The sequence below is a fragment of the Oratosquilla oratoria genome, chromosome 25, assembly GCF_046742065.1.
Source record: "Oratosquilla oratoria isolate Oo_2021 chromosome 25, ASM4674206v1, whole genome shotgun sequence".
Taxonomy (NCBI): domain Eukaryota; kingdom Metazoa; phylum Arthropoda; class Malacostraca; order Stomatopoda; family Squillidae; genus Oratosquilla; species Oratosquilla oratoria.
In genome coordinates, this window is record NC_134801.1 from 20,714,066 (window position 1) to 20,720,065 (window position 6,000).

The 6,000-nt window shown below is 39.8% G+C and overlaps 1 protein-coding gene across 1 annotated transcript in view; it reads right to left on the bottom strand.

Annotated features, from left to right (window-relative positions):
- The window catches only part of LOC143038846 (uncharacterized), an 863,754-nt gene extending 858,739 nt beyond the window's left edge, over positions 1–5,015 (bottom strand). Inside the window, exon 1 of the mRNA XM_076208469.1 lies at positions 4,641–5,015. The gene's annotated coding sequence lies outside the window, so the exon portion shown is untranslated. The remainder of the gene's footprint in view (positions 1–4,640) is intronic.
- Positions 5,016–6,000: the final 985 nt, after the last annotated feature.

The window sequence follows — 6,000 nt, forward strand, 5'->3', positions numbered from 1 at the left end:
AGAAGAAGAGAGGAAGAATATAAATGTGTTTGAGATGAAATGTCTGAGAAGTATGGTATGGGTCACTAGGATGGATGCAGTGAGAAACGAAGAGGTGAGGAGAGCGGGAGTGGAAAGGGAGTTGGGCGATAGGGTTGATGAAAGAATATTGGGATGGTTTGGACACATGAAAAAAAATGAGTGAAGAAAGATTAGTAAAAGAGGTGTGGAAGGCAGAGGTGGAGGAAGTGAACATGAGGGGGCGACCAAAGAGGAGATGGATGAATAGGGTAAAAGGGGGCATTGGGAAAGAGGAAGATGTCTGTTGAGGAAGGAAGGGAGAAGACAGAAGATAGGAGTGAGTGGAGAATGGTTGTGTATGGATGATACTGTGATGCATGGAAAGGAGTGGGTGGGGATGGGGGTTGAGGGAGTATGTGTGAATTATAATTTGACGCAGCCCGAAAGGATTTCTTCCCGTCTTCTCTTTTTCTACATGAGGGGACGAAGAGAGGGGTCGCCGACTAAATGAAGCACCCTTGCTGCGGATGTGCTGTGTCTTGCTGCATTGCTTGTGGCCGAGGGCAGTGGGCGAGATGCAGGGGTGCCCAGTCATCCAAGAGGAGCCAAGAAAAGAGGGAGGGAGGGGTGATGAATGGGAGTGGAATACGTGGGGATGAAATGGGTGGGAATGGAGTGCCTTTGACTTTGGCTACCTCTCTTGTAAGGTGGAAAATCCTTGGTATATGTATATATGTGTGTATGTATGTATGTATGTATATATGCATGTATGTATGTATGTATATTATTATTATCATTAACATTATTATTGTTTTATTATTATTATTATTATTATTATTATTATTAATATTATTACTATTATTATTATTATCATCATTATAAATTATTATTATTATTACTATTGTTATTATCATTATTATTATTATTATCATTGTTGTTGTTGTATTATTACTATCATTATCATATATTAATCCACCTGAAGTCAAACGATTCCATTCAACTGAAAGGTGGAGCTGGAACAGGATCTTGATCGATCGAGACCCCATTTTCTTCCCAGAAGAACCCACAGCTCGTAGCTCGTAGCTCTTTTCGTTGAATGCACTTTGCATGGCAAAATGGTAGCAAAGTGGACTCCTATCATTGAGATCCCGGTTTCGTGGCTTCGCGGCTGCTTGGTTTGATTAATTAAAAGACTATTACATATACACACACACACACACACATATATATATATATATACATACTGTCTATATATATATATATATATATATGTGTGTGTGTGTGTGTGTGTGTGTGTGTGTGTGTGTGTGTGTGTGTGTGTGTGTGTGTGTGTGTGTGTGTGTGTGTGTGTGTGTGTGTGTGTGTGTGTGTTTCACCATTGTCTTGGATCACGTGTTGGACCCGGGATCGACAGTTATTACCCTCCCGGATGAGAGCTCAGAGCTTATATATGACCGATCTATGGGTAATGCTGTGACCTTACACGCACACACCTAACTCCCCGCCCACAAGAGTTGAAGTAACGACTCGCAGCGGAGCAATACTGAAATTATTTCAGTCCTGGGTTGGATTCGAACCTGGACCGCCGTGGTGGCAGCCGGGAACTGTACCACAGCGCCATCAAGTCGTGTGTGTGTGTGTGTGTGTGTGTGTGTGTGTGTGTGTGTGTGTGTGTGTGTGTGTGTGTGTGTGTGTGTGTGTGTGTGTGTGTGTGTGTGTGTGTGTGTGTGTGTGTGTGTGTGTGTGTGTGTGTGTGTGTGTGTGTTTTAAGAATATAAATGGACTGGAAATTTTCTCTTACAAAACATAATTAAATTTGATTGCTCATTCAGCATTATTTGTCTTTTTTAAGACATTCTCTTTGTGTCTTAAGATGGTCTTAGTCTCTTTCGTAAGAGTTGAGATGATTTATCTGTAGGTGGTCATCTATGTTGCCAAACCTCGATTTCAAATATCTTTGACTCTTCTTCAGTGGCGAGAAAACACAACTATGTCGACTGTATAGATTTCTTTCCTATTAACTATAGGAAAGAAATCTATATAGTCGACATAGTTGTAGATATATAGGTCCCCATCAAATTAAGTAAACTAGCCATGTACGAATCGAATCGAACCGGCGTGCTGTATCGACTTGGACGTTGGCCATTATATTATGGAGCTCAATTCCTGCCTGCACATGGCTCTTCTTAATAAGATGGCATTTGTTATTCCTTCTCCTAGGGATGTCCTTAACCCGTCTACATATTTTCTGCGTGGTCTTCCTCTTGCCCTCTATTACAGTCGCTCCTACTGGGCCATCGTCACTTAAATAACCAACAGCAGCATTGTACGCTAATGGAAGTGTACTCGTATCTCCGAGTGGAAGCGCTGGCGAAGTAGACCCATGTCTTGGATACTAAACAACCTGAGGACCCCTGCCTACTGCGTGAAAACCATGACAAAAGAACACAGCTGGAAGTTTGATCGAAGATCTGGAGAACATCAACTTGGCTGTCGATGAACTGAAGGAAGCCTATTGTGAAAAGATAAAGATACGAGGGAATTCTAGTGGAATAGTATTCTTAATTAATCGAAAAACAGGATAACTTACTTAAATCCAGCTATCAAATAAAGTAGTTTGTACTACGGGTGAATTATGTATAAGATACACTCTAAAATAATCCAGGTTAATGCACCAACTTCATAATTCTAGAACAACGAAACGAAGTCAGCCTCAGTGATGTCAGCAGTCAGGTAATGGATCAAGAGAAAACTAAGTATTGCTGCTTAAGACTTCAGTGACAACGTAAGGATAAATAAAGCAGGAGAATCGTGCGTTGTAAACAAATGACAGGGAAGTTGCTAGTTAATTCTGCAGCGAGGTAAAAAAATAACAATAATGAACATATTATTCTTTCAAAACCGTGTAGGTTGCATGATGTTATTTCTTATTTTCCTAACAAGGTTTGGATAATTTTCTACATATATATTCATATAGATTTCTATTCCCTGTTAAACCATTTTTACCAAGAAATAGCTGGCACGAGCGATAATGCCTTGCTTCTCTAAAGGTTTAGTACTTACAGAAAACCTCCTATGCAGTATATTTTGACTTTAACATTTCCTTTATTTTCTGGTATCCCAGCGGTCGATGGGTTGCCAGTTCATAATTCATTTTCATTTAGTTTTTGTTTTGTCTAATCTTATTCTCATTTTATATTTTATCTAGCTTATCTATTCTTTGTTTATTTATCTACTAATTTATCTATTCATTAATTCGTGTATTTCTTATTTTACTGATCCATTTTTCTATTTGTGTGTAATTCGCCATGGTCTTAGATCACGTGCTGGACTCGTGACTGACAGTTATTTCCCTCCCGGAAGAGAGCTCACAGCTCATACACACACACACACACACACACACACACACACACACACACACACACACGCACACACACTCAACTCCTTGCCCATCAGAAATGAGGTGCCGGTTCCCAGTGCAGCGATGCTGAAATTTTCAGCCCTGGGTAGGACTCGATCTCGGATCGTTAAATTATATGTATGTATAAATGTGTGTGTGTGTGTGTGTGTGTGTGTGTGTGTGTGTGTGTGTGTGTGTGTGTGTGTGTGTGTGTGTGTGTGTGTGCGTACGAACGCACGCGGGTATGTGTGCGTGATGTGTGCGTGTGCATGTAAGTATGCGATTTTTCGTACGTGGGATAATATATATGTATTCAGTTATTAATCACATTAAAACATGCAATTTACTATACTCACGAACAGAAGAATATCAACTACTTTATATATATATATATATATATATATATATATATATACAGTATATATATATATATATATATATATATATATATATATATATATATATATATATATATATATTCTCTCTCTCCTGCTTATCCCCAAACAATCTTATTCAACTCTGAGAATAGCCTCTGCCAACTCAGAGTGCTAAGCTGATCTTGATCTAAACCTTTCTTTGGTGTTAGGACTTTTATCGATATTTTTCATCTGTCGTCAATCAAAGAATCTGTTAGAGAGTAGCGTTCCTACTTTTGGTCTACGTCAGATGACTGAAACAAGCTCACCACCCAATGGGCAATCGTTTTTCTTCAGTATTTGCTTCTACAAAAATTAACAAATGTATAAATGAAAACCCATCCAATAATCAATCAATCAATGAAAGGAAATGTGGCTTTCTTGTTTGTCTGTCGTCAAGCTACATTGTGGGAGTTTTCTTTGCTCAGTAAACGTTTCATTATTTTGATCCACCCATCATTTTACTATAAAATATTGCTACAATTTTCTGCCTTGCATTTCTCTTTCATTCTCCAATGAGTAGCTCGACGGTTTCTTTAGAACCTTCTACTTATATTGTATTTACTCAAAATAGATGTTATGAATGATGATTAAATGTCATGGAATTATCATGACGTGTAAGGACAGATATACATCTCAAGGTATCCAATTAAGCCAAGTAACACCCGACCTTATGTTCAGCTGTTGACAGGACTGTTTAAGGTCGAAGCTAAAAAAATAGATAAGTATTAATAACAATAATTGTCATTACGTCCGAATCACCTGAAGTTACAAGCAACGCTATTTTGATACCGAGAGCAAAGACAATTTTGAATCTAACTTACCCCAGAAAGCTTGTCACAGCACTTGAACCACCTCCTGAAGTACTGACAGTATCCTATGTGCACTACATGGCATATCCTTGGAGTAAATCTTCTGACGACTCAATCACGTCACAACACGTTTCTGCTTCCGTCATGTGTTACACATATTTCGAACACTCTAAACCGTATATCACCCGCTTCATAATTCATTCCACACTACAGTGGCGTGTATCATTAACTCTGTAGTAGCAAATATGCAAACCTGCCTGCATGAACTTGGAACCAGGAACACACGAAACATGCACTTGTCAGCACGCAGCCGTGTCCACGTACACACCACGTTGTCTCGGCCACCTCGCGCGCGAGACTGGAAGTTTCTGAGGGGCACGTCTTCCTCTTGTACTCCCTCAACCAGACTGAGCAAGTTAAGACCGACCGACCGACCAGTGACTATGGCGAAACCGTCGAGCGGTTGCGAAGTCGAGGGTGAGGTGGGCTGGCATCGGGAAGAGCGCAGGCGAGCAGAATAGTGGATTCAGCAGTAAGAAGAATGCAAGGGAATGCAGCAAGGAGACCAAGACGGAGGGATGGAGTGAAGGCCAGTGGAGAGGAAAGAATAAAACAAGAGAGTGGGAGGGCGAGAGAATTAAGAGGAAGGAGCAGGAGAATGGGATGGAGATGGGGAAAAGAAAGGAAGTCGAAAAGGGAAGAGTAGGAAAAGATGGAAGACAGGCAGCGAGAATGAAAGTGCGAAAGGACAAAACAAAAATGAAGCGGAGAATTAAAAATAGGGATTTGACAACAGCGAAACAGGTGAAAAAATGCAAAAAGTAATGCTCACCTGTTGAAACCTGTGACACACCACATGCATGTTAAGATTTATCCCAAAAGTACTTGTTCACCTGTACGAAATGACACGACTTTAATATGGGAGTCGTATCATTGAGATACTCTTTCAATCCGAAGACCAGGAATTAGATGAAAACCTTATCTGGCATCGGAAAGAAGAAAATACGTAGAGGTATTTGGGATCGGATGACATTTTTTTAATATCATAATATACATAGCAGTCTTCTATATGGACTAATGCAAGATGATTGACTAAAATAAAATATGTAAAGCTCGTGATCATGTCGAAAGAAATACTACAACATTAGTTTGCTTTAGCTTACGAATGTTAACTTTTATCAGAAGTCATTGTGTCAATGGGATGGAAATGTATATCACTAACTGGCGGAGTTTCCTCGCCCGCATAAAATCACCATAACAGCTGAGTATTTTAGAGAGTTGTTGATTGTAGAGGAGGACAGGAAGGAATTGATCATGGCAGTAGAATGAGCTAAGAAACTGACTGTGATAGGAGAAGAAAATGGAAGAGGTA